We start from the raw sequence: 14,440 nt of genomic DNA, 5'->3' as shown, positions 1-14,440 counted from the left end.
GATAGGCAAAAATACATCGAAAAACATCTTTCCATGGTGAAAAATGAACAAATTCATCCAAAAAACCTATAAAAAGACTTTTTACCATGTCATTTTTACCATTTCACTGTTGAGGTTGAAAAAAGGGCTTTTGGCAAGAAACTTCCCGTGGTTGCTGCGGAAAATCCGACCGTCAGAATCGAACGCCGTCTCTTCCAGGTATTTTACAACATCCTACTCTTCAATTTCATCCAATTAAAATTGTATTTTAGGTTTTAGTTTTGATTTTTGGGGGGTTTTAGGTTTCAAAATGCGCTCTGCGGTGGACGCAGGTGCCCTTCGGGTGACCTGCGTCCCCCGACTTTTTCCTATACAGAAAAAAGGTCGGGGGACGCAGCCCACCTTCAGGCCAGCTGCGTCCCGACGCCCTGTGTTCTAAACGCGGGGTGCGTCCTCCGCAAAACGCGGATTTTGAAACCCCAAACTCCAAAATCAACCATTCAAATTTCCCAAAATTAATTCTAATGCCTATTTATTCATGTGTAGGGCACTTACCATGCTGGATTGGAGAGAAAGAGAGCACGAGGAGATTGATGAAGCTGCAATCGAACATCAACCTTCCCTGGATGCCCTAAAAGCGTGTGGGTTATATAAATACTGGGCCATACCGGGCATGAGGGCTCAGGTAAGATTCTTGGAATGGCTGGTTGAGAGATGGAACGTTCAAGAACAATGCTTTTACATCGGAGGGCACCAGCTCGAGATAGAGCCCTCTGATATATACTTTCTCACTGGCTTGCCAAATAGAGGCGAGCAACTCAATCTAGCCGGGACTAGGCCGGGTGGCCAATCCCTTGTTAGTCTCCGGGAAGATTGGTGCACACCTGGTGCACACCATTCGAAAGGCGTGGAGATCAAACACATCTCTCTGCGTGAGCTCAAAGTTATAGCGTTCACGGTTACCAGAATTTGCGGCGCAGCCGCTTTACACATTGCTTTCGGGTCCCAAATGCGGATGGCAATTGACTGTTACCAAGGCACCATTTTCAACTGGTGTGATGCTGTGTCGGCTAATGTGAAGAGCCAACTGACTAAGGCAAAGAACGGACGACTGAAAACTTTTGGATATGGGCCTTTAGTCGTGAGCTTTGCCTTAGAGAGAGTTCCGATGCTGATCCCTCAGCAACTCACTGTTGATATCTTGGGTCCTCGGGAGCCAAAGCTGGTACGATGGGTTGCGGTGATGGCCCGGCATCCTGACGAGGGCGCGGCAGTTGTTCGATTTTCTGATAGTTACTTTCACTGGTTAGAGGACCAGGTTTTCTCGATCCAGGACTTTCCGTATGCCGGAGTAGATTTTCGAGGTGATCCGGACATGGTTCTTCCACAGGGAGAACAATGGGATGACAGAGGTACTTTATTTTTCACAAGTTTTCAAATTATGTATTTTTTTTTTTTTTTTAATTTTCAAAATGCAGATGTTGGTCCACAGCACCCAGCCAACCTCCGGCCTTTTGAGAGGAGACATCCAGTTGCACCGGTACCGGCCCCACAGGACGCGGTGGCTGCAGAGGTACTGGCTGAGTTGGAGCATGATCTAGAGCGTCTGACGGCGAATATGCCTGAGACTACTATGGATGATATTCCTATCAGGCTTCAGCGCTATGTAGTCGCAGTCCCTGGACCGTTTAGGAGATTTTTGCGTAAGGTAGCCCGTGCAGTGGTGTCGTATAGGGAGCACCACCAGTGATTGGCTAGTCACTTTGTAGACACATGTGACATTTTTGACTTTTTGTACTCTATCATTTTTGCCGATCATAAGGTGTTTTTCAACCTATGATCGAAGACGATGTATATTTTTTGACACACTCCTATCTATATATATATCACTATTACCGGCTTATCTTGTTTAACATATGTGATGAAATGTTTTTAAATTTACTTGCATGATTATCGTAAATGTCTGTCCAACATTCGAGAAGCAATTGCATCTGCTAATGTATTTAAAGACCTTGGAATATGCTGATATTCAATGTAATCAAATTCACGTTCCAAGAGACGCACTCTCAAAAACAACCTTAATAACACAGGATTTCTAATGGCATAAACTCTATTAAGCTGTAATACAACAAGTTCAGAATCTAACCTCACTATCAAACGTCGAATTCCAAATGAAATAGATTCGGATAATAATTCAACCACTGCACTGTATTCTGCAATGTTGTTCGTTGTTTGACCGAGGCTTACCCCATGCATAGAAACTAACTCGTCAGAGGGTGAATAGATAACCCAAGCTGCGGAAGAGATATTCCGTGTACTACGACAAGCACCATCAGCAAATCCAATGTATGTTTGGAGAGGCGTCGACATCTGCAATATCAAGAGTAAAACCAAGATAAGCCAGAATAACGACGAAAAACACACTCTCTAAGCTAAGCACACTGACTAACTAACAAACATACTAGCTAGAAAGAAAACCTAACCTAACTAAAAAATTCTCCATACCCACCATTTAAGCATAATACCTCTTTAGGTAAAGTCCATTTCTGGGTTTACCCAAAGAGTCCCCATCAAAATCAACCAGCTCATAAGCCCCTTTTGCTAGCTTTCGCTTTACAATGTAGGGTCCATGCCACATAGGAACGAATTTTCCAGCACCTAGCTTATCGTTAGCTTGATCATATAATAGCACTAGGTCTCCCTCCGAAAAACTTCGAGGGGTCACATTTCTATCATACTGAGCTTTCATTCGCTTCGCGTGAGTCTCGATTGCCAATGTAGCGTCACGTCGAGTCTCATCTAATTTAGCTAAGTATAATAAACGTTTCTCCTCTTCGGAAGTAGCTGGGAGTAATTCGACAGCCATTTGAAGTGATGGGATTTCGCATTCAATGGGTAACACAGCTTCCAAGCCATAAACTAGCTGGAAAGGAGTGAACCCTGTTGAATTTTTCACTGAGGTTCGGTATGCCCATAGCGCTGAAAATAACATGTTGTGCCAATTCGACCGATGAATACCAATGGTTCGTCGGATCATGATAACCAGAACTTTGTTGATAGACTCAACCAAACCGTTGGCTTGCGGATAATAAGGAGTAGAGCTATCGTGGCGCAAACCAAGCTGGCTTGTAAGCTCAGTCATCATGATGTTTCGAAAATGGCTCCCATGGTCAGTAATGATTGCTTGTGGGACACCAAACCTAGTTATAATATGATTGAATACGAAAACTGCAGCTGTTTTGCCGCTTGCGTCGAATGTAGGCATCGCCTCGGCCCATTTAGTAAAATAATCAACCGCGAGGATGATATACGCATGCCCCCCGGCCGAGTGAGGGTTACAAGTAATAAAGTCGATACCCCATTTGGCGAATGGACCAACGGCAATTATAGGGTGGAGAGGAGCAGGTGGTGCGCGCATCTTTCGATCAAACACTTGACAGTTGTGGCACTTCCGGACTGCAATGATACAATCTTTAAACATAGATGGCCAGAAGTAACCAGCGCGCAACACCTTCTGAGCTGTGGCATACCCAGACATATGACCGCCACATGCTCCAGAGTGACAATCATTCAAAACCCTCTCAGCCTCTTCGTGAGTTAAACAACGTCGAAAAACTAAGTCTGCCCCCCGGCGATAAAGTGTATCTCCAATAATTTTGTATTGCTGGGATTGAAACCGAATTTTTCGACGTCCGCTTTGGAAGCTTCAGGCCGAAAGGTTTGGGTTTGGAGATAGATGATTATATCCCCGTACCACGGATCTAAAGTACTGATAAGAAACAAAGATTCGTCCGCAATGGACTCCTCTGCCACAGTCTCTGTGTCAGCACACGGGAAATCACACATCAATTCCGCAAAAACTAAGGATTTCTTAGACTTGGACTTCTCGAACTCCAAGTCGAACTCTTGCAGGATAACGATCCATTTAGAGTACTTGCCCCCTAGCAGTTGTTTTGTCAAAATATAAATCATAGGGTTGCAATCCGAAATAACTGTAGTTTTACGGAGAAGAATGTAGTGACGAAAACGCTGGACAGCTTGAACGGCTGCCAGGGCCAATTTCTCCACATGCGAATATTTTAGCTCAGTGGGATTTAAGGTCCTACTAAGATAATATATCACATGTTCCGCTCCGAATTCATCTTCTTGAACTAACACCATTCCAATGGTGGAATGCGAAGCTGCGAGGTATAAGAAGTAGTCCTGGTTGTAGTTGGGAGGATGCAACAACGGTGCATGGGTCAACGCGTGTTTAAGTGCATCAAAAGATTGTTGGGCAATCTCGTCCCAAAAGAATTGAGCGTTCTGTTTCAACAACCGTGTAAAACCTTTAGTGACCTCGGCGTAGTTTGGGATGAATCGGCGTAAAAAGTTCGCTTTCCCTTGCAAACTTTGGAGTTGGCGCAAACTCGAAGGAGGAGGCAATTTGATGATAGCTTCGACCTTCGAGGGATCGACGCGAATGCCGGCTTTTGAAACAACAAATCCCAGCAATCGACCTGTTTCTATACAGAAAACACACTTGTGGGGATTCAACCGAATTCGATAATGCCTACACCTCATAAAGATTGCTCGTAAGTGGACAAGGTGATCAGCTCGATGTAAAGAATGAGCAGGCAAATCATCGAGATACGGTTGCACAATGTGCTTGATGTCATGAAATGCGTAAGACATCGCCCGTTGAAAAGTGGCCCCGGCATTCTTAAGCCCAAAAGGTAATTTGCAATAAGCAAATGTCCCCCATGGACAAATGAATGCCGTTTTTGGTTGGTCGGCAGGTAGAATATTGATTTGATTATAGCCCGAAAAACCATCCATAAAGGAAAACATTTCACTTCCGGCACAATCATCAATAATTTGATCGATATAAGGCGTAGGATAGTTGTCTTTTGGACAAGCTCGATTTATATCCCTATAGTCGATACAGATTCTTATTGTTCCTTGTTTCTTGTTGACCGGAACAATATTCGATACCCAATCCGTTAACGGGATCGGATAAATGAAACCTGCTTTCAACAGCTTTTCGACTTCTGCTTTAATCGCAGCCGCTTTTCGAGGGTGAATCTGACGCAACCGTTGCCGGACGGGTTTAGCATCCGGGTAGGTCTTTATTTCATGAACAACAATGGCAGGATCGATTCCCGGCATTTCCTCGTAAGACCAGGCAAACACATCGCGGAATTCTTGGAATAGGGCCTTGTAAGTTTGGATTTCATCTTCTGTACATGCGGCACCTATATGAATGTTTTCCTCAATTCCGGGCTTCACTGAAATATCAATGGGAATAGTACGAGAAATATTCCCTAAATTCAACTCTGAATCAGAATGTTTCGTTGGATCCTGAGCGTCTTTGACATATTCAGCGGTAAAGATAGATGAAAAATCATTTTCAAATGCATCATCCTTAGGTAAAAACGAAGATCTGTGATGGAGATCTTCCCATGGTAGATCGTCTACACTTAGGATTTCGCGAAGTTGTTCGTCAGATGACACGACTTCGGGAAACGCTATCCGTTCTAAGGTTGAGGTGAAAAGTGATTCTTCACTGACCACATTCATTTGGTCGATTTCGGTTGAACGCGAGTCGGTAAAAGACATGACAGCTTCATAAGCAATTTCATATGGACTCAAAGGCATAGCATCACCGAATGAGTCTATCTCAGATTCAGATGGGACAATCCAAGGATCATCATAAATAATGTTTTCTGATGTAATCATATGAATTGTTGCAAATGAAGGATCTACGCTGAGTGGAGGGAGAGGAAAAGTTCCCAGTAAACCGGAATCTTTAACTAAACCTACACCAACGTCCCTATAAGGGATTGTCGTCTTACCGACATGCTGGATACTCTCTGAAGAGGCTGGGTCGGATGAAAAGTATGTCAGCTGATCAATAGTCACGATCTTACCGTTATGTGGAAACTTAATTACTCTGAAGACCGATGAAACGACCGCTGTCATAGCATATGACCAACTTCGACCCAAAAGAAGGTTGTAGTCTAGAGGGGCATCAACCACTTCCACATCCAGACTAACGGTTTTACCTTCTACCCCTATAGGCAATTCCTGTAGAATACCAAACGGACGGAACCCACGGCCATCAAAGGCCTTAAGGATGGTGGGGGATTGGTTCAACGAAGGAGAACCAAGAGATCTCCAACATTGAATCGACATAATACACGTAGAAGCTCCCTCATCAATCACAGTCCGATGAATAGGCCTGTTTTTTACTATCACTGGAATTTGGAAAGCCATTTGATGGGGGAGACGTGGTGTACTATTTTCTAGATCGAAGATTATCAGGTTCGGGTCCTGAACATCAACAGCTCCGATAGCCGACAAAAGTAATTTTCGTTGTGCTGGGCATGATTGCAGCACTTCTAACGCCGACATTGCTGAGGGTGAAACAGCTAAGTCCTCAACAATGTTGTAATTCTGGGCTGCTCTCGCATGTGGATTGAAAGCAGACCTTCGAAGTACACCCTTGGCGGGCGGTTTAATTACTAAGTCCGGGTTAGGTTTTTCGATCTGTAGTGGATCGGAACCAGGAGCTGAGGTTGATGGGTTAGAATGAGAAGATTCTGCTTCCTTACCATCAACAGGATTCTTACTACCATAATCTTGCGATCGAGTCGCAATCCTCACATGAGACATCATCAAAATGGGTTCTTCACTGGCATTCGAGGAAGAACCTATCATCTTATTCTCCTGCTCCGGAAATGGATTTTTTAACACAGCAGGAGTGGGAGAACCTTTGACTATTTTCACAACCTCGGCCCGATGAGGGCAATCTCTCGTAAAATGATCCTCTTCACAAATAAGACAAGGATATCGAGGTTTGCGCTTTTCGTCATTGGTTTCCGACTTTTCCGTTTTCTCCTTCGGAGCCTTGTCTGCTTTAGCCTTCTTCTTTCCTTTCTTCTTTCCACCGTTTTTTGATTTGGCCGTAGATGACTCTACAGCGTGAATATCGGCGGTAAGTTCAGGAGAAGACTCTCCTGTCGGGGAATCAGGCAAAGTGATAATAGGAGTAGTTGAAGCCTTGGAAGACTTCTTCTTGCTCTTTGTATTCACGATACCAATCATACCATCAGCGGCATGAGATCCCGAAGGAGCAGCAGCGATTTGATTCGACTTTGGAAGATCTGGAATCTTCTCGTGTAACGTACCCGACTGAGTATAAACTAAGTCAAGGTATTGCGCCTGAGCAATGACTTGCTCCTCAGTAACTACTCCGGCCTTAGCTACATCTTCAGTAATCTTCGGTAATAATGATTTAACAAACCATTCAGCTAAGATTTGGTCCGGGATAAAAACTTTCACTAGCCTTCTTCGACGTCTCCACTCATGAATGTGATCAGAAATATACGTGGACGTTGATTGTTTTAGTGAAGTTAATAACTCCGTGCCGTTATCGTATCTGACCGGCAACTGAAAGTGAGTTAAGAACGAGGTAGCTAACTGGCTAAAATTGTAAAAAGAGGCCCGTGGTAACTCAATGTACCACTTGGCCGCGAGACCAATGAGTGTACGCTGGAAAAGACGTAAGCGGATCGAATCATCCGAGATAGAATTTGAAGCACACCAGAGGTGGTAAGTCATCACGTGATTGGACGGATCCTCTCCAGACTTACCTTCGAACTTGGGTATATCACTGGGCAACTTATTTGGCATTGGCGGCCAGAACTGAAGATATTGAATTGGATCGTTCGTTAGGCGCGTCAAGTCTGGTAAATCCAAAGTTGCGATAAACGGTAACTGCCGGTTAGGATCTCTAAAACTCTGGGTCACAATACCGGCCCCAGGAGGAGGATATCCAGGATAACTAGGAACAGGAGTCGCATTTGGGATATTATATCCTCCTGGAAAACCAGGATTAACCGGACCGTACTGGGGTTGTTGAGGTTGTTGATAAGTGTACCCAGGATACGGTTGATACTGGTAAACCGGTTGTTGGACAGCTTGCCCAGGTTGGTACTGTCCCTGGTACGGTTGGTGAACAAATTGAGGTTGAGTAGTGACAACCGTACTTATACCAGGCTGACCTACAGGCATCTGGACCGTGGTTTGAATCGTAGATCCAGACAACGGTAAAGATGTCTGAGGAGTGGTTACAGAGACAGTAGAAACCGGAGCCGTCGATACTCCAGAAGTAAGTATGGTAGATGTGGCGGTAGTTGCAGCAGCCGTTTGAGATGGAGTACTAGGTGCAATTGGCGGCTGAGTAACTACCGAAGTTACAGAAGTTTGAACATTTGACTGGACAGGTTGCGGTTGCTGGGGTGGACCAGAAACTACGGGTTGTCCAGCTTGAGGTACCAACTGTATACTTGGCTGCAACACCTGTTGACCCTGTGATGGATCCCACACTAACATTCCAGGGTATTGACCCGTAACAGGTTGAGGATACTGAGATCCATAACCGGATTGAGGATAGGATTGATAATTGTAAGGTGCAGTTCCCATACTTGGAACATATGATTGACCTTGAGGTGGTTGATAACCTTGACCTGAGTATTGACCTTGAGGTTGATAACCTTGAGGTAAATACGGATACTGGGGTTGACCTTGACCTTGAGGTTGGTACCCTTGAGGTTGATACCCTTGGGGTTGATACCCTTGAGGTTGCCATCCTTGAGGTTGCCATCCTTGAGGTTGATATTGATACTGAGGTTGACCCTGGGGTACATATTGAGGCTGGGGTTGACCTTGAGGTATGTATTGCACCATAGGCGCGTACTGACCTTGAGGTTGCCCCCCAGACACAAATGATGTACCTTGAGGTTGCCCCCCAGGCGTTAACTGAGGCTGCCCCCCAGGCGGTAATTGGCCACCTTGAGGTTGGGAAACGGGAACTGAACCTGACATCATGTAAATGTCTCCTACACCCAATGGTATATTACCACTGTTTCCAACTAATAACCCATGATCAATGGGTTGAGGAGATGCCCCCGCAAAGGTACCAGAAAGAGATTGATACCCAGTGGGAACAGAAGGACCGCCGTGTAAGAAAGATTCAGGACTTTGAGTAAACACGGACGACTGACCAGACATATTTACAGGAGTATGAATACCTCCAGGTGGAAAAGGAGTACGAGGTGTAGAAAAACCTAGCCCAAAGTTGTCTAAATAATTGGTTAACGAAAGGTACCAAGTAGTACTTCTAGGAGGACTGTAAAAGATAGATTCACGCTCCCTTAGATCAATAGTAAGTTGATCTTCAAGGTTAGAGACGCCTATTTCTTCCTCTGGAGCAAGTTCTTCAATAGCAATCAAACCAGTAGGAAGATTTTCGGTGATAATTCTTTCTATTCTCGGTGAATCAGGAACACTAGAAGTCGGAGTAACAGGTTCAGATATTTCTGGTTCTTCGCCTGTATCACTAGCAGACGAAAAACTACCAACAAGCTCAGAAACTGTAACAGCTTCGGGATTATAACCTGTCTCTAAACTTTGGTAATCTGGATGGACTACCAAGGAAGATTCTCCTTCTTCAGGTGAACCTACTCTACTGCCACTAGGAGGAGTTACAAGGACCTTCAACCCTTCGTACTGACCCGGAACGTCTTCAGGAGATCCACCCCGCGATCTACGGAGTTTTCTTAACAAATCTGTTCCGGTAACAATTTCAGGTGACTTGCCCCGAAGTCTACGGGACTGTCTCGGTAATTCCGCCACAGCTAAAAACTTTTAACTACTACACACGAAAACAAAATAAAATTTCAAATCAAACCACCTAAAGTCTCTAAAGAACCAAACAAATTTGAATCACACGCCTAAAGAATCTAGGGCGTCAAACCAAGCACAAACAGTAGCCTTCCAGACCGAAAGCGCTAGTTGGTGATGAAACCCAACATCGCTGGATTCAGTACAGAAGTGGCGGGTGGAACAGTTACCCCGGCAACCTGCTTAATGAATAGACTGGACCAAGTTCCTCCACTTTAACCGTCTCGAGTGAAGTGAACCCCCCAGAAAATCCAAGTGAGTCTAGCCGACGTCTGCTCCAGGTACAGTGGGACCTTCCCTCCACCGTCACCTCGGTAGAATCCTAAAGATAATGGTCACTAAGGTTACCAACCGCAACAAATGCACCTGGGGGAACAGTCTAAACTCCGACAGCACGCAAGGGCAGAGTAGCAAGCTCAATCCCCTTGCCGGCTCCTTGACAATAATCCAAGGTTTACCGACAAGTGACCCCTGGCTCCTCGACAATGGTTAATCCGAGGTTTACCGTTTGTAATACGTGCGTGTCTGGCGTCGTTCCCAACGAGGGGGGATTGATCCCCTCACTGGTTCGGACACGAGCTCGTGCTTCTCCTTTAAGAGGAGCTTTCCCAGAGTACAAATGAGACAATTGGATTTATTCTATCACAAGATAAGCTACTTGTTTGGTTTTGTTGTCTTGGAGAGTTAATTACTCACCTACTCCAAGACACTAGCCTGATCTAAATTGGTGTTTCAGAGCCCTAGTAAATAAAAGTTACTACGTCGATTTTACTTTAAGCGTTAATTTTATGGTTTTTCTTAAAGACAAAAGGTAGCGGAAGTGAAACCAATGGTGTGTAGACTCGACTCAAACCACTACAAAGATGCACCTAAGATGATTTACGCTACTTTTCCTTTTTCAATGAAATTCTTAACTAAGAGAGTTGAGAGAATGCAAATTTTATAGAAAACAACTTTCTTAATAAAGACAATCAAAGAAACAATTCTCTTTATCTTTTCAAGCATACAAACATGACCACTCCTTACGTGCACGAAAAAACTCTTTTTCTTTCAAAACTTTTCAAAGCTACTTGAAACAAAACTTTTCAAAGGAGATGTTTTTGTATTTTCTCTTTTTAATAAAGCATATAAATCTATTGTAACGAAAATCAATCTTAAAAGCTATAAAAACTATGAAAACTTGACTCACAAGCAAATCAAAAAGGAAATTACTCTAAGCAAACCTAACAAGGCAAAAGCTCACAAAGATGATTCTAGGTTGTTTTACTTGACCAAAATCAAATCAAGGACCAGCTAATGCAGAATCAAAAGACTAGTCAAAACAAAACTCAAATCTTTTTGTTCTTTTTGTAAAATGGAATTCAAGACTTAAACAACAAGCACTTCGAAATTTGCCCAAAGAGACAACTCAATGGTAAGTTGCTCACACAGGTAGACTTTACGACAGGTCTGACTTCTTAGAATGCTGACAAAACCAGAGAGATCTAAGGCTTGACAACTTCTACCGCCAAAGTCACTACAAGACCTACTCAAAAATCAAACCCTAGGGCTTAAACTTCCATGAAATCCACTAAAACACTCAATGCTATCGAAACAAGTTCAGGTGAAGATCTCTGACAAAGGACTAATGAATCTGGGCAGTAAAAACTAAGAAAAAACTAAATCTAAGAGCAAAAATGCAAAAAATGGAATTTTCTCAAATTTTAGCAGGGGACGCAGGCGACCCGTTAGCACAGGTGCGGGCCCGCTCTGTGCACACAGCGACAGTGCGTCCAAGGACGCACTGTGCAACACTCAGAGGGTGCGTCCTACTGAAAAACTCAAGAAAAACCAAAAAGAATCTAATCCTAAGCTAACCCACCCACAGACAAAGTCACAGAGCCAAAACCAGAAAAATAAACCAATTTTCTCAGAGCAAAGTTCACACAAAGGAAAAGACTTTTCACATCAATGGAATCCCCAGTGGAGTCGCCAATTTGTCAGGCGGAAAGAGTCGATTGTGCGGACACAACCAACCTCCCTAGGAGCCTAAGACTCTCTAGTGACAAACAAGACAAACAAGAGCAATCCTTCTCTAAACATGCATTTACTATATGGGAAATCAAGTGTTTAGATCCTACCTATAATCCAACGCTGTTGTAGCAGTCCAGCTCCGCTGATCCGGATGAGCTCCTCCTTCACTTTGAAACCTGCATACACTAACAATCAAATGATTAAATAGCACTTGATAATCTCATAGAATAAAACATATTTAACACATAGACCAAGGAGTACATGAAACAACTCATAAATAACAAGTTATTGAGAAGAATGGACTCATTTGCATTAATAGGTAACAAAAGGAACAAATACAACCTGAGCCTTGGTGTTGTGCAAGTCCCTCCCAGGGTCCATCAAGAGTTCTCCTTTACTTTGACAAAGCTCACCCACTTCCAAATAGAACAAGCAAAGATGGCAATCTCTCCTCACAAGCTTCTAAATGGGAGTCCTAATTCCTGCAGCATTTACCCTTAGAAATGTATAGCTTTCAACCTCCTCTCCTTCTGGCCCAATGCCTGTATTTATAGTGCTCAAGAGGAAGTTAATCAGGTCCACCATCAATGGGATAATCCCCTCTTTGGATGGGATAGCTCCCCCATTGATGGGATAAGTTCCTCTTTGGTAGGAGTGCATGAACCATCTGGAGGCGCTCAATACACGTCGAACAATCTTCTAGAATGCTCTAGAAATGACCACAAGTGACTTTTTAAAGATGAAACTTGCGCATTTTAACCTTTACAGGGGGACGCACCTGCACCTTTACATACAGAGCGTCCAAAGACGCAGCGTTTGTGAACATTGGGTGCGTCCCCGCAGGTAAGGTTGAGAGAACCTGCGTCCCCAGAGATAAATACATTTAGAAAGACTCTCTCTTTTTTGGAGTTTGACATGGAAAGCAGAGGCATAAGACTTGCCTAAGAGGGTAGCATGACTGTTGATAGAGTCATCCTAACTGTAAATAGTCATGGTGACATTTTTTAGTGTAACAGATTGCCCCCTAAAGTGCGAAGCCTGAAATAGATTAGGGTTTTGTATTGTCTAGGAAGGGTGAAGCGCTTTATCATTTCAAGGATTATCTCGTGGAGAGCCTAGTCAGAACCTGCAATTTTCAACACAAAATACATGTATAAGATTATATCATCACTGAGGTAGGCATTCCCATACTCAGATTAAAACTTTAACTAACAGACTAACTACTCTGATACAGGAATGATCTTGCAGTACATCATAATCATAGACTTTTGTAGACACAGTATGGGCGCAGCCATCTGTTTGTGATTAGTCTACTTAGATAATGAATACAAAACTCCTCGCAGCCTGGATGGTAGAAACTAGATCCAGGGTCTTCATTTCTACTTCTCGAATTGGTACGATTCTAGCCATGCGAATAAATGAGTTGATGTCGAACATGGTAGAAACCACTTGATTACCAGTCGATGATGTAAACTGTTAACAAGCGTGAGAGAGACCACCAGTAATGTCAATGGTTCTCAAAGTACCCAGTACAATCCATGAGATGTGAATGAATGAGTTGATGTCGAACATTTCACGGAATCCTTTGATCGAAAGTCAATGATGTAAACTGACGTCAAAGGCGAGAAACCTGCCATTGATGCATGCAGACTTCAAGGTACTGACGATCTCTAAGTCATCTCTCTAGATAATGTGCTGATGTCGATAGAAAGCGACTCGTTGCAGGCAAGCCTGCAACACGAAATCATTGTTCAAGTTGAAGAAATGTTGCTGTAAGGACTGACTCAGGGATGGTCAAACGGATGACAAGTATTTTGCAGATGAAAGTTTTACTTGCAGACCTCTTGAACACATAACGACACGACAGATGGCTTGGTGATGAATAATTCAAAGTTAATCCCCGGAACCCGGTTAAAGACTTTCAAAGTGGTTTGATCAACTGTGAGGTAAGGATTTCCCAACCCAGGTGAATGAAAAAGTGTCGTGTTCAAGAGTGGTAATAAAGTTTCTTCTGAGACAAAAGGTAACAAATAGGCTCATTCTTCTCTCTTTTCCCCCACCATTTCTGGCAAGTACCTCTTTATTTTTAACAAGCTTGAGGAGGATAACATATGCTTAGTTATAAGCTCATCCTTCGGATGAGTCCAACCTAGTTTTGATTCGAACCCTAGGAAGGAGTGGTTCGTTCCTGTTTGTAATTGAACAGGTCCTTTACTGTGAAATGTTTAACGAGCCCAGTATAGGAGAAACTCGGCGTTTTTCAATTTTAGAGAGTCTGAAAAACTTAAGAAGACTCCAAGTTGAACTTTTTCGTAGATTTGTGTCCCTCAAGCCCGAAAAAGTATAAAATAATACCTGGGGGAACCGCTTGATCTTGCGACCAAGGAGTACTTTCATAATTAGTGCCACTGACCTGAAAAGTAAAAAACGATCAAGGACATGCCGTTTTATTTCCTTATCGAGTTTGAAACGACAAAAACCCGGCAATCTTTTCCTGATTTTACGGTCAGAAAAGAGCTATAAGGGGACTGTCTTTTAATTCCGTTTTAACGAGTGTAAAAGAAACGCTCGGCAATCTTTTCATTTTTTAGGAGTCAGAAAAGGGCTTAAAAGATGACTCTGATATTTTGGTTCGTGAAAAATGACAATTTTCCCTCTAAGTCCCTTTGTCCTGCACAAAAGCAACACATTACTCATACCTGTTTAAGATAGGCAAAAATAC

The sequence above is a fragment of the Pinus tabuliformis genome, chromosome 6 (assembly GCF_031772625.1).
Source record: "Pinus tabuliformis cultivar Carrire ecotype Pingquan chromosome 6, CPIR1, whole genome shotgun sequence".
NCBI classification, from domain to species: Eukaryota; Viridiplantae; Streptophyta; class Pinopsida; order Pinales; family Pinaceae; genus Pinus; species Pinus tabuliformis.
The sequence above is the reverse complement of the archived record's forward strand: the minus strand, read 5'-3'. Positions refer to the sequence as shown.